The sequence below is a fragment of the Ptychodera flava genome (assembly GCF_041260155.1).
Source record: "Ptychodera flava strain L36383 chromosome 3 unlocalized genomic scaffold, AS_Pfla_20210202 Scaffold_25__1_contigs__length_14229661_pilon, whole genome shotgun sequence".
NCBI classification, from domain to species: Eukaryota; Metazoa; Hemichordata; class Enteropneusta; family Ptychoderidae; genus Ptychodera; species Ptychodera flava.
In genome coordinates, this window is record NW_027248279.1 from 1,706,101 (window position 1) to 1,731,697 (window position 25,597).

The 25,597-nt window shown below is 37.2% G+C and overlaps 1 long non-coding RNA gene across 1 annotated transcript; it reads right to left on the reverse strand.

The window, feature by feature from the left end:
* Positions 1 to 5,215: 5,215 nt before the first annotated feature.
* LOC139125625 (uncharacterized) lies at positions 5,216 to 24,196 on the reverse strand. The gene is made up of 3 exons (XR_011550307.1): positions 23,977 to 24,196; positions 20,120 to 20,416; positions 5,216 to 5,544 (listed from the first exon to the last, which is right to left on the reverse strand). It is a non-coding gene; the product is annotated as an uncharacterized lncRNA (long non-coding RNA).
* Positions 24,197 to 25,597: the final 1,401 nt, after the last annotated feature.

The following is a 25,597-nucleotide window of genomic DNA, read 5'->3' on the forward strand; positions in this document are numbered from 1 at the left end:
ATTTATGGTTAATTTGTTTATTACATTTGTGGTTGCGGGTTGTTACATTTATGGTTGACTATTTTATTACATTTGTGGTTGATTTTATTACAATTGTGGTTGATATTACATTTGTGGAGATTATTACATTTGTGGAGGTTACAAGGACAATATTCATACACAATGCAGTATGGAGCTGTAAACATGTAAACGTGGTAAAATGATCAATGAATGAAAAGATCGATTGATGAATAGACGTATGCACATACGTACATACTTAACAATGTACGCGCTGTTGGGTTTTATGATTTTTTTTTGGACACATCTGTCTGTCAGCTTCTTTTTCGTTCTCCTGTCTGTCTTATTTTCAAAGTACAAATACACCAAAATAAACATTTTTTTCTTGTTTTACTTTTGGATGAGAGTTATTGTCTTGTTAGTTACCATTGTTGTAGTCTATTGTCCACTTGTTAAAATATTGTGAAACTATAATTGCTAGATTTACCTTTCTCCGCGCTGCATCCAATCATCTTAATGATATTTTGGTGTTCTTGCAGTCTTTTCAGAAATCGTATCTCGTTCAGTAAAGCTTCGTCAGCATTGTCCCTTGCGTTCTCTATATAACGAACATAAATCATAAAACATCGATGAGTTCAAAATGATGGATATTTGAATCAATGCACTCTCATGATTGAACATAATTTTTTCGTCTTAATTGCGTTGATATAAAGGGCGGCATGGTGTATTTTCCCTTCCTTTGAATGACCTTAGTAATGCCTTTCGCCATTAGAATCACTATTCGATTTACGGTACATCTTCTGTCAAATTTAAACATAATTCTTAGGCCAAGAAAATTAAAAAGTCTGTTTATCATCCTCGCGAGCGTCAACTCAGACCCGCCGCGTCAACCTTTTTTCTGCTCATGAGGAAATGTAAAAAACTGCAAAAATACGGGACGACAGTGCATAATACAGTGCTGTATAAAACAGAAATGTAAATAAAATAAATGACACGAACATTCCATTCAGAACTGTACGAACATATGTCACTTTTCTATTGTCAAAACTGTGCATCGCTAAACTAAAAGTCAAACCACAGAACTGTTGCTGTAAAAATACTAAATCAACACTGCTGTGCATTTATCTCTGCGTGCATTCCTATGTTGTTTTAATGTTTATTGCTTGTTCTTGTTGATTGAAGAATAAAACAAAATGAGAAGAGAAAAACCGCGTCACCGCATCATTTTTGCAACATGTCTAGGATGAGAAACGAACTTTTTATTTTTCTATGCCTTAGAGATGAGATTATGGCTATTCAATTGAATATTTTTTTTTTTGAGAAAAGAAACTAGCCTTTGAACCGATAAGCATCAGCTGCTCCCCCTTCCTGTATCCTACCTTTAACCACTTTAACACACACGACGAGCTTGCTTCTTTTTGATATCGGTATTTCGCCCTTTGCTAATTTCGAGAAAACTCCGGTATACAGGTCTTCTATAAATGTAATGGAGTCGAATTCAACCTCCATGCAAGGGTTCATCGCCTTTTCAAGTGTGCCTGCCTGATTAGGACACGTAGCGTGGAAATCGATAAAAAAATTGCTATTACCTGGCGAGAACATCCGTGGTAGTGATAAACAATCTATAGTAAGCAGAAGCCAAATGAAACGATGTCGATATACAGTTTGTTGTGATCGGGAGTTGTGACAGCACTTTGGGTGAAATGCGTGATGGAGATAGATATTTGAAGACAAAAAATGTGCGAAAATACGCAAGTATCTTGCTGAAGTCGTTATCATACCATTAACAAAGCAATGCCAATGTGTTGTGACTGAACCTACACCTTCAGGAGTAATGGATAATCATGGTTTCACGTGACCAAAATGGCGAAATATATGCCGTAGAGCTTAAACAGACTATGCCAGTCATTTTCATATGGATTTAAAGTATTTTAAAGTTATTATATAAGAGTTTATAGGATAGAATGTGAAAACCTGAAAATTTTGCAAACTATATAAGCTGCTGTATTTACGATTAGTATTTTGATATTAAAATTATTGCAATGTCACGTGATAGTGATATTGTCTATCCTTTCGTACCTCAAAAGATGGATTCTTGTTTCCACCAAGGGCGCCATCTTCTAAAAGAGAGAAAATGATAACAGATAAGTGTAATTTAAGAGCCATGACATTTTAAAACTTAATTATGTTGAGGAATAGGAACCTGGTTTCAGCTAAATATACGAATTCTGTGAAACAGTTGTTATTGTCCGCCGCTGTGTGTTTTAAAGGGCAAAAAGATTATTGTTTTTCATCATGAACCATACGATAATTGTCGTGTATACTTTGACCTTCGTCTCCTTTCCTTGACCTGGTTTCTGCGTTTAACACTGCAGGATGAATTGCCTTCTGTTTCAGATATTTAGATTCAATTTAAGGTTGACTGTTCATTTACTGTTGCTTAAAGTAAACTTGATTTACCTTGCTTGTTTTGAAATACCAGCGTCATGTAATCTCCCTTGTCAGCTTCCGTCCCATTTCCTGATCCAAACTGAAGCCCAGCATATGCATTTCTGTGGCTAAGATAAAATACCATGAACTTCTCAATATGAACATAATCAGGGGATAAGCGATGGCCCGCATAGTTCATTTTAGTTCTAATACAAATAATACTTCGAAATATATAACATAACACGCTGCCCTGTATAGTTCATCTTAGTTGTAATAAAAATAACATTTTGAAATATAGAAGATAACAACATTACCCATCATCAGGTGTTTCTGTTGAAAAAAAAAGAGAGAGAAAGAAATAAATGTCTTAGTTGTCTAACGACAGGTGAACATGATTATAACCCTATCTCCATAGTTGTAGTCATCATCAACATCCATGCAGGGACGCTTCATGACTCTGATACGGCTTTGCATGTTAAGTTAAAACACACACACACACACACACACACACACACACACGAAACAACCAAACAAAATTAAACATGCCACACACTTACCTGTACTTTTCTGTTTACCTCGACGTTTTTTGCAAAATACAACAATTACCACAACCAGCAGAATAGCAACTAGGGTCACGGAAAGAGAGATCAAAAGGGGGATTGTGTTGCTTTCTGAAAAATTAAAAGAAACATATACTATCACAAAACCAAAAAAAATATCTATTCCTTCCTAATACCGTATTTAACATGCTTATTCAGCATGCATATTTGACGAATAGCAGATTTCTGAGCGTTTCCTTAATAGGGTAGAATGCGCCTCGGGGACTCTCAACGTTAACTGCACGTTTTAAAAATTGGTTATCAATTGTACAGACTTATTTTAAAGCTCAGGGATTGAGGCTATGTTAAGGTTTAAATGTTGAGAAAATCAGGGTAATTTGTTTCTCCCTAACAGATATTGCCCTTGACTTCCGGATTAATATTCATTTGATTTAGAATGGGAAATATTTAATGTTTTTTCTTACGGAGAGATTAAATATTTTAATTTCAAGGGGCGTACTACAATAAACAAATTTTAAAAACTGTAATAATAGTTATGCTCACCAAAAATTACTTCGACATATACTGTAAACTCTGCGCCGCCGACCGAATTATTGGCCTGACATGTATAGAAACCAGTGACGTCACTATTTGCATCGCTGATTCGTAGGCTACTCAGCAACTGAGTATAGTGCCAGTCTTCGTAAACCACGCGATTTGCAGTAAGGTTGGTGATTATTTTACCATTCTGGTCCAACCAGGTGATATTTGCCCGTGGATTACTGCTGATGTTACACCATAGGATAACTCTGTCCCCTGCATTGATTCTGGTTGAATTGGTGTCATAATCGTTTATTATCCTGGGCGTGTCTGTGGAGATAAAATCAAACTATTTGATCCTATGAAAATTATTCGTTTGATACTTAGCAGTATGTTTTCCTATCCCGGAAGACCTTTATATTACTGTGCCAATCAAAATGCAACTGTTGCGCAATTTTCATGTTTACTAGAGAACGCATAAGACAAGTACAAAATCTGATACACTAAAACAAAACAGCTATTAAAAGGATATAACAAAAGCAGTACAAGTATTTCATAACGTTTTAATGTAATAGTTATGCGCTAGAAAAAATCAAATTTGATGATCGTTTCCTTGTGAGCATCTGCGAGAAATCCATATTTACATAATGCACATGCGATATGTCTGTTTTGGTCTTTCAGCGCATTTCCGTACGAAATACTGAAGGTAGGGCTGATAAAAACTTAACTAAAACATGAAAATATATTCTACAAGACAAATCATTATGTTACGTAAATTTCCAAAATGATTTGGTGAGACGAACATGCCGTTGCTAAACGGAATAATTCGAGTTAAAAAGAATGCACTTACAGTGGACATTCAGTGTTACTTTTTGTGATTGGTAAATGTGGTTCGGGAAACGCTCTGGACTCGATGCTTCACAGCTATACTCAGCACCATGGTCACTAAAACTGATTTCCTTTTCTAGATGACCCATGGTTCTCTGGCCATTGTATATGCCATCGGTAAACTCGACCTCATCGGGTGTCAGTAGAACACCATCTCTGTACCAGACAACGTCGGCAGCAGGGTTTGCACTGCACGATTTACATCCAAGTTCAATACTTTCACCCTCAACAACATAATCTATTATTCCTGTCACGCTTGTCGCGCAGTGCTCTGGTTGGTTTGGTGGGACTGTTAGAGGATTGAAAATACAAGCTTTAGTATTTTGAAAAAAGTAAGTGTGTTTATTTTATATACATAATTACATACTCACTATTACAACCACAAGTGCCTTGTAATCTAAGGAATATGATTAATGCTACTAACTGATTTCGCAATTTTCGATTAAAGCAATTTTGAAACGATTCTGAATAAAATAGGTGAAAAAGTCTTATATTGTGAAGGTCAAAGGCGATATGAGTGACCATGAAATTGGGTTTGTAACAATTCTGTAAGGCGACTTCTTATAGACAGGAAACTTTGTGAACTCTATGTTTAACTTCAGAAAATACTCATATACATGAATATACATGAATTGGTAATTAAATATGATCTAATTATGCCTGTCTTTATGTAAAAGAAAAACAATGCTGTATAATCATCAAGAATTCATGGTATTTTCGATATACTTCACTACTAATCCACCTTTATTTTGTTGCTTTATCTACTCATTTCTTGAAAAGACAGTGGTAACTGAATAAGAAGATGGACAACTCACAATAAACCTCTATTGTCACAGATGTTGAATTCGCTGAAGTTCGCCAATTGCCAGATAGCATATGATTCCTTGTCCCACAGTGATAGCGAACGCCATTGTGTTTAGCTTGTACATCCACTGTCAGATTTTGTGTTGTGACGTTTCCGTAGAACTCGCCATCTTCGGTAACTTCTTTACCTATCGTTTCAGAACCACTATCTCCAATGACGTCATCATCGCGATACCATATGATTTGTGACTGTGGATTGCTGCTACCGGAAGTGCACGTAAGAGTTAAATTGTCCCTGATGCTTAAAGGGGAGGTATACCTTCGAGGTCCGCCTGGTTTGAAGTGACTGTAAGAATGATATATATATATATATATATATATATATATATATATATATATATATATATATATATATATATATATTATATATATATATACGAAAATGGTTTGCTTGTCAATGCAGGCAAAGTATAGTGCTCAATGCATTTCTGCAGGGCGGTAATACTGAGAATCTAGGAACTTGTAGTTGTCACTCTACAGGCTGTTTCATGCGCTAAGCAATCATCAGGAGTGAAGGTTTGGCGGCAATTGAACTGTTTATATTGTGTTGCAGGTGGGCATACATATTCAAATAAGCGGTTGTGGCCAATGGCAAGTCACTTATTACAGAGGAGGAATTTGCTGCGGTGTCTGCATTTTGAGAGGAATTCAGCACGTTTGTTGAGGGTTGATTTGCTATCTGAATAAATTATATGGAGTTTTTCTGTTATGCAAAGGTTGCAGCGTTTGGTTTTATTTGAATAGGGGGGAGCTCTGTCGATGATTGACCATTTGATGTCGTAGTTAGGGGCCCAAGCCGACCGGCTGGGACCCTATTGTTATTGCTCAAGTTCTACTACTTCCTCTTCTTTAGGGGACAAAGCCCTATGGGGCTTGTCCCCTATTGTATTTACTCTGGATCACTTCTTTAGGGGACAAAGCCCTATGGGGCTTGTCCCCTATTGTATTTACTCTGGATCACTTCTTCTTCTTCTTTTTCCTCTTCTTCCGACAATTCTTTGCAAAGCTAGATCTCCAAAACCGTTGCGCGCAGCCTTTTCAAATTTGCAGGGCATATTAAGCATACTGAGTACTGGTGCACCTGACCCTTCATATTTTGATTGGATACATGACCTGGCTGTTATTAATTATAAAAATTTTAATTTCACCTAATTTGCATAAAAATTGACAAATCGAAATCTGTTAAGAAACTTTTTAGACCATACTACCTAGATGCTACATACCAAATTTCAGGAATTTTCACCTTGCCGTTTATGAGAAGAAGATTTTTAAAGTATTATTTTTCTGATTTTTCAATGACCTTTGACCTCCCCTATACCTCTGCAGCTAAGCTATACCAATGGCTTATTCTGGCCTATGTGAGAGTCGTGGGGGCCGGGGGCTAGTGACTACTGAACAATGACCTACAGGGGATCAAACTGCAAATCAATATTTTGAGGATGAACTTGACCTATGACCCTGGCATGTTTCTCTACCACATTGATTATGCACATATGTAATTCCAGCCTTCAAACTAGAGCTAGAGTTCTGATTTTTGGTACACAAGGACATGTATCAGTGTTACGGTTTTTTAACAAAATGTCACATGACCAGCTCATCCTATACCTCATTGATTATGCACATATCTAATTCTGGGCAAGCCAATAGAGCTGGAGGTCTGATTTTTGGTATATAGTGATAACCATTGAAAACAATTTTTTTCACAAAATGTCACATGACCTTGATGACCCTTGACCCCAAATATACATATATGTCCATAACTCAGTAACCACAAGGGCTACACCCTTCATATTTGGTATGATGGGAGACCTTATGGTACCATAGGTCATGCCTCATTAAATATGCACATATCTAATTTTGGGCAAGCCAACAGAGCTTGAGGTCTGATTTTCGGTATATAAGGATAACTATGGGATACAATTTTTTTGACAAAATGTCATGTGACCTCGATGACCTTTGACCTCAATTACACATTTCTGTCCATAACTCAGTCACCACAAGGGCTACACCCTTCATATTTGGTATGATGGGACACCTTATGGTACCATAGGTCATGCCTCATTAAATATGCACATATCTAATTTTGGGCAAGCCAACAGAGCAAGAGGTCTGATTTTTGGTATATAGGGATAACTATGGGATACAATTTTTTTGACAAAATGTCACGTGACCTCGATGACCTTTGACCTCAAATATACATATCTGTCCATAACTCAGTAACCAAGAGGGCTACACCATTCATATTTGGTATGATGGGAGACCTTATGGTACCATAGGTCATGCCTCATTAAATATGCACATATCTAATTTTGGGCAAGCCAACAGAGCTAGAGGTCTGATTTTTGGTATATAGGGATAACTATGGGATACAATTTTTTTGACAAAATGTCACATGACCTCGATGACCTTTGACCTCAAATATACATATCTGTCCATAACTCAGTAACCACAAGGACTACACCCTTCATATTTGGTAAGATGGGAGACCTTATGGTACCATAGGTCAAGCCTCATTAAATATGCACATATCTAATTTTGGGCAAGCCATCAGAGCTAGAGGTCTGATTTTTGGTATATAGGGATAACTATGGGATACAATTTTTTGACAAAATGTCACATGACCTCGATGACCTTTGACCTCAAATATACATACCTGTCCATAACTCAGTAACCACAAGGACTACATCCTTCATATTTGGTGAGATGGGATACTTATGGTAAGATATGCTGTACCTCATTAAATATGCACATATCTAATTTCGATGACCTTTTTTCCATAAATATACATATTTGTCCATAACTCAGTAACCAAGAGTCCTATACCCTTCATATTTGGTACGATCTTAGACCTTATGATGCCACATGCAGTACCTCATAATTGTGCACATTTCTAATTTTGAGCTAGCAATAAACCTACTTCTGATTTTTTGTTGACAGATGTAACATAAGGAAAGAAAGTTTAGTTGGAAAAAAGACATGTAACGGTAATGACCTTTGCCCTCTCTGATTACATTTGCCTTCTTTTTCCCACTTAAGATTGCTTTGGCCCCGGCATTGCTGCTTGCAGCTATATTCCTCTTTTTCTTCTTCTTCTGCCGATTCTTTGTCGACCTAGATCTCTAAAACGGCTGAACGAAAACTTCTCAAATTTGCAGGGCTAGTAGGTATCAATTAGTACTCGTGCACCTGACCCTTGAAATTTTGATTGGTCACGTGACCTGGTGGCCATATTGGATTTTCCAAAAACCTAAAAATGGCTTCTCCAGAAGACCTAGGGGTCTAGTCGATTTGAAATTTTTTGTATAGTAAGCATGACCTAAGGTCTCTAGAATTTGCAAATAAAATCGCATGCGGTCACCTGACCTTGGCCACCATATTGGATTTTCTAAAATAGTCATTTAATCTTTAAAAATCTTCTTCTCCAGAACCGAAACATCGATTAAGCCCAAATTTTACTCATGTCATCCTTACAGTGATCTCTTTTAAGTTTGCAAAAGACATTTCGATCGGTCACGTGGTTTGGCCGCCATATTGGATTTTTTGAAATCACAATTTAATCTTTAAAAATCTTCTTCTCCAGAACAAATTCACCAATTGAACTAAAATTTAATAAATGTCATCTACAGTGTGATCTCTTTCAAGTTTGCGAAAGCATTTTGATTGGTCACGTGGTTTGGCCGCCATATTGGATTGTGCAAAAAATCGTAATTTAATCTTTAAAAATCTTCTTCTCCAGAACCAAAACACTGATTAAGCTGGAATTTTACTCATGTCATGCTTACAGTGATCTCTTTCAAGTTTTTGAAAGGAGTTTTGATCGGTCACGTGGTTTGGCCGCCATATTGGATTTTGCGAAAATCGTAATTTCATCTTTAAAATCTTCTTCTCTAGAACCAACACACCGAGTAGACTGAAATTTTACATGTATCATCTATTGTAATATCTCTTTCAGGTTTGTGAAAGGCATTCGGATAGGTCACATGGTTTTGCCGCCATATTTGATTTTGCAAAACTCGTAATTTAATCTTTTAAAATATTTTCCTCCAGAACCAATACACAGATTGAACTAAAATTTTACACTCATAATCCCTAGTGGTAGTTCTTTCTAATTTCCGAAAGGCGTTTGGGTCAGTCAGGAGGTTTGTTCGCTGTAGTGGATATAGCGAAAATCGCAATTTAATCCTTAAAAATTTTCTTCTCAAAAACCAACACACAGATTTAACTGAAATGTTACTTCATATCTTTCTTAGTACGAGCACTTTCAAGTTTGCGAAAGGTATTTGGATCGGTTAAGTCGCCCCAATGTTCATAAGGCAGCAGTTTAAAACCTCGTCAGTCAGAAGATCGATCAGTGATGTATGTTATCATACATGGTTATATTGTACACTTGAGAGTCAAAGACGGAACAACAGACTGCAATGCCCGCTGTCAAATTCAACTAGCAGTCGCACGAACCCTAATCTCGGCCCATTGTGTATAGTAACTTCAGCGCCCAGGTTTTGTACGCCAGGATGACGTTGTCAAGTATACTGCCACGGAAGTACTTAGAAGAGCGTGCCACTAACTTTAGGGTGGCCGACTGCTGTGATTGAGCGGGACAAGGTCCTGCCACAATTACTGGGGTCTACACACAGCTGTTTTGTGAGTGTCAAGGATCATAAATGAAGCTATTCGGGTAATTTTGTATGTAGGTGTCTGAATGCACGCTCACTTGTTCATCACGAATAAAAAAGTAAGATATATGACATTGCAAGGTGTGGTGATTTTTTTATGTTTCTCTATCTGACATGCATGGAGTGGCCCTGGTGTGTTGTGTAACTGAGAGCATGTAGCTGATTAAAAATGTAAACAAGACCACATCAAAATTGCTGATACACATCGATTAAAACAACACCTTGTGTAATGAAGTTCGTGGTGACGTTGAGATCTAATTGAAACTAAAATGTCAATATATATAAAGTAAGGGTATGATAAACATTATAGGCTGTTTGTCATAAACATTTTGAAATCGGAAAGTGAGAAGTAAAATACTTGTAGAAAAATGTATTGCGTCACTGTTGCTGAAATAACAGGCTATCGACTCAATGCCTGCGATTTGAAAAATCGTCACTCACAGCCTGCAGGTAAAATGGTTAATCAGAGCTGGACGCTCTTGCCATTGTTCTAGGTCTAATTAGGTGCGACCATATCAGTTGTTAGTGTAGCTGTTCAGAATGTTTGTTTGCGCAGCTTATTACAGTGGGAACACTCAGTAAATAGCACTTCCTCAATTCCAAGGTTTGAATATTTAAGCATGTGGACTTGAGTGACACCAACGTTCCGAAACAACAATGCTAGAAACTTTTGCTCCAAGTACCACTACTGTCACTATTCAGTTTCAACGATCAACTCCATGAGTAATTTAGAACGTTCTTGTGTATGTTATCCAAACACTCTACATTAGGTGCCATACAATAAATTCTTTGTTTGCCGTTCGCGTGCTGGTAGGATTTTCAATGGACGAAATCTGAAAAACAAACATAAATCGCCTGCTGGAAAATAAGGTGCGTTGTGGCCTTCCTTTGTTCGCAATGACGCAGGCAGTGTTTCCGCTGCCTGCTCGCAAAATCGCAAATGCGAGAAAAAAGTAGCGTTTGCCGAGAAGATTTCGGCAAAAATTACGTCATCACTTTGTCTGTCCACGCGCTGTCCTGCATTCAACTTGAGAAGTAATACTTTATCTCTGTGCATCCCTGACCTTATGCGTCAGAAGATCGTATTTGTAACACATACAGTAATGAATAAAATTGTTACGAAATAGCTAACAAACCAAAAGTACCCATGTTTACCATGACTATTTGACTAAGATGTTACTAAGTTTTGGGTTGGACAACTTCGCACAATGTACCTACAGATTGCTCCGTGCACTGTGCAGTACAACGTCGTCACAGGCGTGCTGTTTACTTGGTAGTTTGCATAAGTGTAGTTTATGCTACGTTCCGACGTTCTCTTCCGTAGAACGTCAGAACATAGCATAAACTACACTTATACAAATACCTAGCTCTGCATGACAGGGCTGTGTGTTACCGGCGTTATACGATGTGGTGGGAGGCCGTATAACGCCGGTAACACACAGCCCTGCCATGCAAACAGCACGCCTGTGAGTGTCATCATCAACACTGAAGGATCGTAGTGACGGTGAAACTAAGCAAAAACGGCAAACTTTCGTTTTTGACTTTAGGCAGCTCCACCAATATTGGGGAGAAACCACCCCTAACACAGGTTGTAAGCGCAAGTAAAGCTATGAAATGGAAAGAAAGATTATGATCAGAGCCGGGGATCAGAGTAGGAAAGTCGACTGGAATTTGCAAAGTTAGGAACGGCATGTTTAAAAGCATACGGCTTTTTTTCAACGTAGAGCGAGTAAGGCACTCCTGAACGGCGAAAATGTTGGTGGTGTATTGCTGCCAACAAGAAAATATCTTTACTGACGTTAGGAACTTGTGTGAATTGGCAAGAATTTTCAGTGTATTGTGGACGTGATATTGTAACAGATTTTCAGAGAAGGCGCTCCGCTCGTCCGCAGAGTACACTCAGTGTGACAGTTTTCGGACGACCTCAGTTTTCGGACATTTAGTAACATGCTGTTAGTTACACTCACTTCGCTCCGTATCCATAGCGTTTTCAAGGTCATGTGACCTCATATTAGGTCAGGTGACATTGTTGTCCCGTTTTCGATAGTTTTTTTGGTAGAAGCTATTGAGTTCGCTACGAGCGGTGGTCACAAATTGTCGTCTGATACCGCGTCAGTGATACTGTCAACATACTGCCGTCAGGTCAAAGTAACTGAAATTTTGACTAAAGTCCTGATTTAGCATTGAATTTTGAATGTGGGGGAGAATAATGATGTTGAAAATATTCTTTCCATTGTTCGCTACGATTGCATGTAGTTTTAACGAAAACTGCGCAGTTGTTTCGAGAAAAAAAGTACATTTAATGAACGTAAGAAGTGTACAAGTTTTCGGACAGAAAATATTTAGCATAATCGTGTGAACGTAGTAAGTGACTTACCGCGTAAAAACTTGACAGGTAAATAATTCCATACGATGAAATATACTCGCTATTTTTATTAAATAATGCCTATGCGATTCTAATACAAACAAAATATGCAATGGAAACAATTATAAGTAATACTCACTGAACAAACTTAGCGAAGTTAGCCACACCGTACGATACAAGGTGCCGAAAGCAACACACACAGAGACAGCCCGTGTCCGATATCTAAGCGCTATACACGTCGAAATATAGTTGAGTCGTCCATGGATTAAACATAACTAATTATCATGAAATATTCTTATATACAGTTTTCTAAACACATCGAAATTAAAAATCGGTGGTTTGAAGTTTCAAATTATCAATACTTAGCTCCTAATCACATTCCAAACACAACGTCCGATTTCTGGGATTGCAGTCCGATTACTACGCCGTCGACATGGGGTCAAAACTTTGGCAACTTTGACCCCGAAATATCACTCCCGTCGTGTCAACTGAGTTTGAGGATAACCACAATAAAGTTTTGAAAGGTATGGTAATAAGATTTCGTATTGCTGGTTATTTACGAAACGACTTGGGCGAAATTTACTACCCTGTCCCGAAAACTGTCACACTTAGTGTACAGTCGACGTACTTCCGCATTCATATTGTGCAAATGTGCAAGTCTTTTCGCGATATTTTGAGCATTTAACTTGACCGTCAGTGAAACAAAATGATGTGTCTCCATATCAAATCATTATGTGTTTTATATTTTAGGGTTCTCTTTACGTATTAGACATGAACATTTGGATATATGATCCGTGATTTTCGCGATCCGTGGCATGATTCATATCAAGCTGGCCGTGAATAGGCACTGACGTTTTTGATGATGACACCTGACCCAAGTGTCATCGATGCGCTGTGCGCTGCCATGTCCGAGCATCGCTTGATAAATTCATAGAGCTACCCAAAGCTCCATGCTAAGGGACTGGACACAAATTACAGGGGGGGGGGGTGTGGGCGGTGTTTTTGGGGGTGGGTCGCCATTTTTCGCGCAAGCATTTTTGAAGGGTCATAAAATTTTGTGCAAGCCTATGGGGGAGGGTCACCTTTTTTCATGCATCAAAGCTGAAATTGCATGTGCACGTTATGGAATACTGAAAAAAGAAAAATACCTCCTGGCACTTTCATTTTCTGCCATTACCATTTTCGGCGCGCCCTTCGGGCGCAAATTTCAGTATAATAAACAATGTATTGATGATCCAAGCAGCCAAATTGATTTAAGTTGTCATGATTTCTACTTATTCAACACTATTGTGCATAACTGTCCCCCTATAATGACTCTTTCAATAACAATTTGGGAGATTACTTATTTGACATCATTCTCCCATTGACAATACATTGGGTATAGGTCGGTGTCAAACGTTCATGTCGCTGTATGTACATTTTTAATTTTTGAGGACATTGACAGAATACAAACTGTTCAGAATAGTGCATAGTGTCATCAATAACAACTGGAAGCTTCAGGTCGAACAACTTTTGAATAACAATTTAGGATCAGATAACCTATGAGTTATTTGTAGTTTCCTCATAGCCTACAATGAGTGAATCAACATTTGGTGAAATTCCAAAATCAAATTTCTTGCACAACCATGGACTTGAAACCACTCTAGTCTAATCATGAATATTAATACTAATAATTAGGTGTACATAAATGCACAGGTTTACCAAGTTTTGTATTGGAAAAAAATTATTCATAGTTTCATCATAGACTGCCATGTATAGTGAATGGACATTTCAGTGAAATTCCAAAATCAAATTCTTGCACACCCATTGACTTGAAACTACTCTAGTCTAATCATGAACATTAATACCAATAATCAAGTGTACATAAATGCACAGATTTTCTATTTTTGTATTGGAAAAAAATTATTCATAGTTTCATCATAGACTGCCATGTATAGTAAATCGACATTTAAGTGATATGCCAAAATCAAATTTCTTGCACAACCATTGACTTGAAACCACTCTAGTCTAATCATGAACATTAGTACCAATAATTGAGTGTACATAAATGCACAGATTTACCTATTTTTGTATTGGAAAAAAATTATTCATAGGGTTTCACCATAGACTGCCATGTATAGTGAATCAACATTTCGGTGAAATTCCAAAATCAAATTTCTTGCACACACATGGACTTGTAACCACTCTAGTCTAATCAAGAACATAAATATTAATAATCAAGCATACATAAATACACAGATTTGCCAAGTTTTGTATTTAAAAAAATTATTCATAGTTTCTTCATAGACTACAATGTATAATGGATCCACATTTCATGCGAAATTCCAAAAACAAAGTTATTGTACACAGATGCACGTGTTACCACCCTCTTCTAATCAAACACAATTATGTCAATTATTCAAGGTCATATATACACAAATAGTGCATATTTTTAATTCTGAAATTTTTTTTTACAGTTTTGTCATAGACTCCCATGTATAGTGGATCAACATTTTATGCGAAATTCCAAAAACAAAGTTATTGTACACAGATGCACATTTTACCACCCTCTTCTAATCAAGCACAATTATGTCAATTATTCAGGGTCCATATATGCACACATAGTGCAATTTTTAATTCTGAAAATTTTTTGACAGTTTTGTCATAGACTCCCATGTATAGTTTTGTCATAGACTCCCATGTATAGTGGATCAACATTTTGACAGAAATTCCAAATCAAATATCTTGTTCACATGTGCACTTGTAAACAACCCATGCTAATCAAGTATATCTATATCAGTTATTAAACATCTGTATATGAACAGATATAGCTAGTTTTATACTGGAAAATACACGTTCGTAGTTTTCTTATAGTCGACTACATGTATAGTGAATCAACATTATCGATAAAATCTAAAAATTACATTTTTTGTACAGGCATGCACTTTTTACCTGCCACTTCAAGCAAAGTACATTTACATGAATAACACACATATGATTTGATATTTTTTGGACAACGCGTTATATCGGCCACATTTTGCCTTCCTTTCGGGAGGGCGACTTAAAAAGTATAGCAAGTCAGAAGGGGTCTTTAACACATTGCGGGTTTTTTTGGGGGGTATTGAGTAACAGGGAGGGTCACTTATTTTCATGCACGGATAAGGGGGAGGGTCACTAATTTTTGTGCATGAACTTTTGAAGGGTCACTATTTTTTACGCAGCGGTTTTTCGAAAAACACCGGCCCACCCCCCCCCCCTGTAATTTATGTCCAGTCCCTAAATTCAAGCGTAAAGCAAATTATCGAAAGTCTATAATGCCCACATTTCTCAAGTCTAAGAGTATTTTACTTTTGAACTGCTATGAGAATGGATATCTAATTCGTTTGAAAACTGGTATGCAGAAGCAGGTTTCGTGCCTTTGTCTATAGCGATATGTGCAGTACAGCATTGATAGCGATTACAGGTTTGTAACTATTAAATATAGCTGCATCGCATACGCCTAACTTTTGCCTCAGGACTAGTATTATTGGACACTTAAAAGGAGGATTCGTACTCAAGGCTGTTATGATTTGTTCAGCTACCCACTCTTCTTACTGCAAAACTTGTAATCTTATAAAAGAGACTGTAGTTTCAACTTTTACCACGATGTTTAGCATTTGTTTCCTGAGTAACAACTCCATACTTTGTTATTGCCAGTAACTTTGCATTTTAATATTTGGAATTTTCAGGTTTTGAAGAACACCTTTTTGTTCTACCCAACATTTTGAAATTCATAGTGTACAGGTCATTAAAACAACTAGTACAACGCCAAGAAAAAACGTTTCTTTCTTATTCTAGACATATTTCAAAAATTATGTGGTGACGCGGGTTTCTTTTTTCATTCTTCAATCAACAACGCAGGAAAAAATGACAACATCATGATGCACGCAGAGACAAATGTACTGCAGCAGTGTTGCTTTATTATTTTTTGTACAGCAACATTTTAGCGGTTTGACTCTAAGTGCAGCATTTGCACAGTTTTCACAGAGTAATATAAGAGTGAAATATGTATACAGTTCTGATCTGAATGTTAGTGTCAATTATTTGTACGGTTCTGTTTTATACATGCACTATCGTGATGTATTTTTTGCAGTTTTTTTTCATGTATTTCCTCATTAACAGAAAATAGGACGCAGAGGAAAAAACAAAACTTTATTTTTCTTGTCATCACATCAGTCTGTATGGCTGACAAGTGACCACACAATTAATGGACTTTTATTGTAATACTATTTCCCATCTGTCTATGACACACACTTTTTAAAGTCATGTAAATGGGAAATGGGGAAAATGATCTTTGACACGAAATTTTCATGTATGACAACTAGTTAAGGATATATCAACACATAGGACACATGTAAATTTACAGAATGAGCTAGGATGGTATACATCAATTTGGCTTAAAATGCTGGTTCGCCTAGACATAAAATGATGTGGTGAGGCAGGAATTTGGTACTGTAATTTTTTTTATTCTTCAATCAACAACACGGAGTTAAACATGACAACATTGCACAGCAGAGTTGCTTAATTATTTGTGTATAACAACAGTTCTTTGATTGACTTAAGCGCAGCATTTGCACAGTTTTGACAGCGCAATATAAGAGTTACATATGAGTACAGTTCTGAATGGAATATAAGTGTCAATTATTTTTTTAAGCTTCTGTTTTATACATATACTATCGCCGAGTTTTTTGTGTTTATTTTTTAAAAATTATTTCCCCATGAGCAGAATAAAGGCTGACGCGGCGGATCTGAATTGACAGGCACGAGGATGACAGACAAATTTTTATTTTTCTTGTCATCACATCAGTCTGTATGGCTGACAAGTGACCACACAATCAGTGGAAATTTATTGTAATGCTATTTCCCGTTTGTCTATGACACACTTTTCAAAATCATGTAAATGGGAAATGAGAAAAATGATCTTTGACAGGAAATTTTCACTTATCACAACTAGTCAAAGGATTTGTCAACACATAGGACAAATGGTAAATTTCCAGAATGAGCTATGATGGTCTACATCAATTGTACTTAAAATGCTTGTTCACTCTCTCTGTCAAGCATAATTTTCACAATCATTTCACATGGGAATTGAGATGCGTGAGCTTATAAATGTATTTTCACATGTGTTAACAACTAGTCTAAAGATTTCTCTACACATGAAACACATGGAAGCTCAAATTTGCACATTGTATCATCAATGCAAGTACTTTCAACCATGGCAACCGCTTGGCCCCGCCAACGCTGCTTGCAGCTTTAATTTATGTTGTTGCCTTTGAGCTTTCCATATGAATTTTGAGAGCTCTGTGCTATTTCTTTGCTTGGGAGTTTTAAAAGTGTACTTGTGATACGTGTATCTTTGTTTGAAGGTTGAGTCCGTGAGTCAAATGTAGTGTTTCTGATCGTTGCTTGTGGTGACAGTGGCTTTGTATATTACTGAAGAGGTGAGGCAGTTTCCTGAAAGTGGACAATCGTCTTTTTGGCGGCAGTTGCACCACTTCTCTTGCTCCCTGTTTTTATGTAGTATTTGGTTGTTGTGGGCTTTGATTATACTTCCCATGTTTCTGGAGCAACTGTAGCTTACTTTTACGTTGCTTTTACAAAAAAGTGAACGATGATAGCATCTACGAAATCAAAAAGGAGGCCAAATCCATCACCGAAAAGCTACACATTGAAGACAGGGTCGAAACAATAGCAAAGAAAGAAGCCTTCATCACCCTAAAAGACCACAAGGACAATTTCATAAACAAGCCAACCTGCAGACTCATCAATCCATCCAAAACAGAAATCGGCACCATAAGCAAGACAATTCTTGACCGCATAAACAAAGATGTACTCTCCAAAACCAATCTAAATCAATGGAAAAACACGTCAAATGTCATAAACTGGTTCAAACGAATTCAACGGAAAGCAAGCAAAAGTTTCATCGCCTTTGACATTATAGAATTCTACCCGTCAATCACAAAGAATTGCTAACAGAAGCTATCCATCACGCACGGAAATACACCGACATCTCCGACGAAGAAGAAGAAATCATAATGCACTCAAGAAAATCCGCACTGTTCAACAATGATTCCGTATGGACCAAGAGAAACTCAGAAGACATGTTTGACATAACCATGGGAAGTTTTGACGGAACTGAGATATGTGAGCTCGTCGGACTGTACATCCTCTCCCACCTCAGCAAGAAACTCGGCAAAGAAAACACCGGTCTTTACCGAGACGACGGGCTCGCCATCACAAGCAGTAAATCAGCAAGGCAATGTGAAAAACTGAAAAAGGAACTCACTTCCATTTTCCACGCATTTGATCTCCGCATAACTATCCAAGCAAATATCAAGACCACTAACTTCCTTGACGTAACATTCAATCTGGAAAATGCTTCTTACCAACCATACAGCAAACCAAACAACCAGCTTCTCTACGTCGATAGACGATCCAACCACCCCCCGCCAATCCTGGAACAAATACCTATCTCAGTCAACAGCAGAATATCAAACATCTCAGATTGTGAAACAACATTCAAGAAAGCAGCCCCCGACTTCGAAAAGGCGCTGAAACAAAGTGGATACACATACAAAATGAAGTACGAGCCCCCGTCACCAAGCAACGAAAACAAAAGAAAACGCAGCAGACGAATCATTTGGTACAATCCCCCGTTCAACAAGGCAGTGAAAACCAACATCGGCAGAACATTCCTGAACTTGATTAGGACCCACTTTCCAGAAGGCCACCGTCTACACAAGCTCTTCAATAAAAACAACGTAAAAGTAAGCTACAGTTGCTCCAGAAACATGGGAAGTATAATCAAAGCCCACAACAACCAAATACTACATAAAGACAGGGAGCAAGAGAAGTGGTGCAACTGCCGCAAAAAAGACGATTGTCCACTTTCAGGAAACTGCCTCACCTCTTCAGTAATATACAAAGCCACTGTCACCACAAGCAACGATCAGAAACACTACATTGGACTCACGGACTCAACCTTCAAACAAAGATACACGTATCACAAGTACACTTTCAAAACTCCCAAGCAAAGAAATAGCACAGAGCTCTCAAAATTCATATGGAAGCTCGAAGGCAACAACATAAACTACGACATCAAATGGTCAATCATCGACAGAGCTCCCCCCTATTCAAATAAAACCAAACGCTGCAACCTTTGCATAACAGAAAAACTCCATATAATTTATTCAGATAGCAAATCAACCCTCAACAAACGTGCTGAATTCCTCTCAAAATGCAGACACCGCAGCAAATTCCTCCTCTGTAATAACTGACTTGCCATTGGCCACAACCGCTTATTTGAATATGCATGCCCACCTGCAACACAATATAAACAGTTCAATTGCCGCCAAACCTTCACTCCTGATGATTGCTTAGCGCATGAAACAGCCTGTAGAGTGACAACTACAAGTTCCTAGATTCTCAGTATATATATATATATATATATATATATATATATATATATATATATATATATATATATATATATATATATATATATATATATATATATATATATATATATATATATATATATATATATATATATATATATATATATATATATATATATATATCGTTTCGATTAATTAAAATCTTAATCATTGTTTGAAAATTATATGTATTTAATTTGGGTTTTTATTAGGTGAAGACCAAGAAATTCCATTTAGTGACACAAACGCCAAATATGCAAAAACTGGACACCAATCAATGACGGCTAAGCTCAGAAAATAAATGTGACACAATTTGCACTGTTCAATGTATCCTTTACTCTGTAATCAGTCATGGTATTACATACTTACAGTTGACTTGAAACTCGCTCGTTGTACAATTTAGAGGGGTTGTTCTGACTAAATTCGTCGCTTGACAATCAAAGCTAAGCCGGTTATCGGCCCTTGACACGGTCCAGCTGTATTGATTGACAGCATAGCCAGGATACGGTGGCGTTGTTTCTTTCATGGGATTCGAATTACTTGAATTAAACCAGCTCAGATTTGCCAGAGGGTTCCCGTCAGTTGACTGACATCTTATTTGAACTGTGTCCCCCTCGCTGTAGGGTGATGGTCCGGAGTGGTCACAAACTGGCAAAGTTGGACTATCTATTTCGAGATAATATAATGATGGTGACGACATTTATGATAATTGCCATCGTTTTTTTGCCGTCGTCGTCTTTGTAGATGTATATGTGTGTTGTCGCTCTTGTATTTTGTCATATTTTTTATTGATCTCGTTGGTAAAGGTAGTGTTTTGTCGTCTTTCCTCTTGGTACTGCCGCTTCACTGAGTTAATAATAAGAGGTTATAAACGGAGCGCTCGGGGATTTGGTTGCAAATACAAGACCTCAGGTGTGAAATTTAACATATTTGGGTGGGTGATAATTTCAACCAAACAAAATAATTTGCACCCGAGAGGTCTTACATCCACAATCATATACCCTAGAGTACCGTTATAACATCATTATAATATCATAACGTTTAATACAATTGAACAATGTCTTTAGTTGCATTTGGACTAGCGTTCAGGAGCCTAGCCTTCAGACGCAAACCCTAAAAATAACTGGTCAGAAGCACGCGAGTGTACTGTTATTAATTCCATGCAAAACGACAATGCAACGCATCGAAAGCACATGGAACTTTAGATTTTTTTTGTTTTAAAAACGCCCAGAAAGAAAGTAGGGTATATTAAGTTGTTTTATTGCCGTTGCTGCTTGTGCAAATTCTTCATTTGTGAGTTCATTGAACTACAGCAGCATAAAATCAAACAATAAAAACCTTAAGCCGTAGACCTGACAACACAATGTCGTACTGGCTTTGAAGCTTGAGTTCAAAATATGAGTAACATCATGAATGTTACGCAGAGCAGGTCTTTTTAGGTGAGAATATAGACTCTGGCTGCAACCTATGCCAATGGATATACTCCAGCAAGCATATTGCAATGCAAGTTTGAAAAGCTATATCCTCCGGATGATCTAGAATCAAAGTAAAACAGTGTTTTTCCGTAGTCTTTATGAAAATAATAGTCACAGGATAAGGAGAGAAAATATTATAAATACAAATATAAAATGGTACAGAATACGTACATTTTACATCCAATACATCTATGTAACAATGCCTCGTGGGTGATTCGGCTGGATGGTTTCCATCACAACGGTATTTGATTCCATTGTCATGTGACGTCAAAGTCCAACCAAATTCCGCAAGACCACAATAAACCCCTGTTAAGCTTAAACTGTCGTTAAACCACTGTAAGCCTGGACTAGGGTTGCCTCCACTCTCCCTACAGGTAATTTTGACGTCGTCTCCTTCTTGAATGTATCCCTTTGTAGTAGAGGTAGTTAGCTCACACATCGGCCATGGTGAACTTGGCAAGTCTAATTTAATGTAAGTGTTATTGTTAAAAATACAGCAACACAACTCACACAAAACAAAAAAAGCAAACAACCAGATATGAACTGAAGGTGATCACGTGTTTCACAACAGGTTCATTAATAGTAGTTTGCTTCACAGAATGTTGGATATCCAGAAACAGACTCAACAGTACTCAACAGAACATCTTGACCTACTAATGTGACCCCTGAATGGAAGAAATGACTTTGAGTTCGACAAAATTTGAAACTTAGTTATCAAGCATTAAAATTGACCGCTGATGACTCGACATGTATTGACATTTATCATACACTACTGGACGCATGAAATAATAGAGTATGACATGAATTACTGCATACTTTTTGACTGTTATGAAGTTGTGTAAAACAATTATACCTTTGACCTGTCTCATATAAATTGACTGACAAACAACGAGCAAGGAGATGTTACGCAACATTTGCATACCTCAGGATAACCACTAACCAAACACAAGAACAAAGACAGACATTCTGACAGCAGATCAGTTGAGCACAAGTCGCGGAGTAGAAGTCATAATTCTGATAAGACTAGAAGTGTATACGTTCTACTCCCAGAGTAACTATCTCTGACGAGGATTTATTGTATTATGTTTTTCAATATTCCTGTCAATAAACCCAATTCATACCAATATAGTCGACACTCGTGTGAGGCGTGCAATAAGAACAATCAGATATCTGTTATAACATTATATTTAGCAGGTTTCATCAACTTTCGCACAGTACTCTCATAGTTAAATCACTAATTACAAACTTTATTGAATTTTGTAAATGAGCAAATTATTAACTTGACACGCCTAATGCTTCTCAGTACAATATTTATCAGATCAATATCTGTAGCAAGTTTCATCAAATGTGACGCTGTAATTTTTCAGTACTATCACTAATTACAAAGTTTGTTAAATATGCAAACGAGCCCTTAATTAACTCCATACATCTAAATGCCTTATACCACACATAGATATCTGTCGGATCAGTATCTGCAGCAGATTTCATCACATTTTGTGCAGTCATTACGGAGTTATATGACTAATTTCATAAGTTCATAAAATATGCAAATGAGGTATTTGTTAAGTTGACATTGCCAAATGCTTGTAAATACAATTAGATATTTATCTGATCAATATCTGTACCAGATTACACTGACTTAGGTGTCGTAATTTCAGAGTTATCTACCTAATTACAAAGTTCATTAAATATGCATATAAACCCTTAAATAACTTCACACTACTAAGTACTTTACACCACAGTGAGATATCAGTCAGATCAGTATCTGCAGCAGAATTCATCAAATTTGGTGCAGCTATCGCGGAGCTATATGACTTATTATAGAACATCATAAATTATGCAAATGAGCTATTTATTAACTTGACACTGCCCAATGCTTCTTAGTATAATTAGATATATATCAGATCAATATTTGTTGCACGTATCATCAAGTTTGGTGCAGGAATTTCAGAGTTATGTCACTAATAACAAAAGTTCATTAAATATGCAAATGAACAGATAATTGACATGAAACTCACGGAGTCATTATAACGTTCTGAGATTGTCATCTGTGAAAAATTTCATGTTATTTGGTGCAGTATTTCTTGATACATGTCTACATTGTCATTACCGTCTCCACAGGGAAACCATTGTAAGAAACAAATGATATGCTTAGCTTCATTAAAATGCAAGCCACACTAACCAAAATCTAATCAGTTCTTGCAAGTAGCATGTGGTACCTGTGTACCAAATCTGACTTGAATCTGTTCAGGCGTTTATGAGTTATCGTGTAAACAGACAGACAGACAGACAGACAGACAGACAGACAGACAGACAGACAGACACACACACACACACACACACACACGGACAGAAAGACAGACAGACATCGCTTTGACATTAGCCAAAGTGTGAATACGTGAGCTAAAAACAAGAAATTTTCGGGAGTATCAATAATTTATCCAACCATACGGTTTACTCAATCACGGCATGATCTGCATAGGCTGAGAGAATGTTACTTCTGTTAAATAATTTAGACGCAGAGTCATAAATTTTCACTCCGGCCTTCAGCGCAGCAACTTTGTATTGTAAATGATACGAAGATTAATGCTACAGTGATATTTGTGTAATTGTTTCGAAGGAATGTTTACAACACAGTGTGAATTCCTGTTAGTTAAACCGACGACTCAATTGGCACGTTATTTTATCACCGGAACTCCTTTTCACTACATAAATAATTTTGTGACTGAATGGGACTGATGGTATACTTACAATAGACGTCGACAGATTTGTCTTGTGTCTCATTTCCTTGTATATTACTGGCAACGCATTGATATGTCCCGCTGTCTGTTCGCGATATACTCGGGAAATCTAAATATCTCCCTTGATGTCCGATGGTCGACCCGTTCACCTTCCATCCGTACGAGGGGGTCGGTACACCGGTTGCCGTGCAGGTCAGATTGACAGAGTCATTCTCGATGACAGGCGATCTGTTAATGTTTAAGCTAGTGATCGACGGAACAGTCGCAACTGGAAGAATGAGCAATAACAACTGAAATCATCATTTGATATATAATACGCCCTACACATTTGGGGAAGATAAATCATACAAAACCAAAAGGCGAAGATATAGAATCATGTGTCCATTTCACATTACTTCATAAAAGTTTTTTGGGGCTCGGTAAGTTTGCCCCACTGAAGATATATTGTATCAAATATATATGAAATACAGCAACTTCTATAACTACAGTAACAAACCTAATTAAAAGCCGACGTTTTTTAAACAAGCCATTATGCCCCCAATTCACATTAAAAATAACGTTTGCTAATTGGCTTTGGGTAAATTGTATTACCATATCTTTCTGTCAAGGTGGCACTATCTAGTGAAGTGAGAATTGCTTTGAATTACTTATTAAAATTATAACGAATTCATAGTTACACTGCACACTAAGACTTGTGGTTGGTTAAACAGTTTCTTATTTCCCCAAAATCGACGCTGCAGTACAGTGATTTGTATGTTTATTGAGTTCAAGTTTTGCTAATAATACGCCCCGCCCTTACGCAGAGGTTATCTAAAAGTTTACAGACTCTAGACTTTGTCAGAAATAAAAGACATATGTCAACAATTAAAAATATCGGTTAGGTTGAAGGTCCATGCGAACTCACCATCTACATTCAATGATATTTCTTTACTTTTTGTGATGTTCGAGTATTTAATCTGACATGTGTATGTATCTTCATCGCTGAGTGTGACGGACGATATGCGCAGGTCTGCCTGTCCCTCCAGCCAAATGCCTTCTTTGTATTTGGTGACAGTGTTGTTGATCTTCTGCAAAATTAGCGTCTTCCAAATACTACCACTGTACCAATACAACTCTACGTCATTGCAGTTTGAATACGAACAACGCAGTAGGGAAGAGTGTCCGACATATCCCTGTACAGTAGTCTGCGGTACGGTCAAAACACATGTACGACACATTACTGTAAAATAACAAAGTTAAAGTTATTATTAATTCGCGTCACTTATCCAATCTTGAAGTTAATTCCCGAGAAGGAGAGCAGTATGATTGCTAGGTACGGCATACAACAAACACAAATAAGATGAATGCAATCATAGGAGTGTAAAGGGGCAACAAGAATGAATAAGTTTGCCAGAACCGTAGTGCAAGCTTTCCGAAAGACACTTTTTATGAAAGACAATATATGCTACGGTCTTCGAACCACTGCATTAAATGTTGGTTTGCAGGATATAGTCCTGTGATGAGTTGAACAAAACACAAATCGTTACAACGCCAATTTCTTCAATACGACAAACATGAAGAAATGCGTAGAAAAGCATGAAGCGTTGCCTGCTCCAATAAAAACAAAACAAACAAACAAACAAACAAACAAA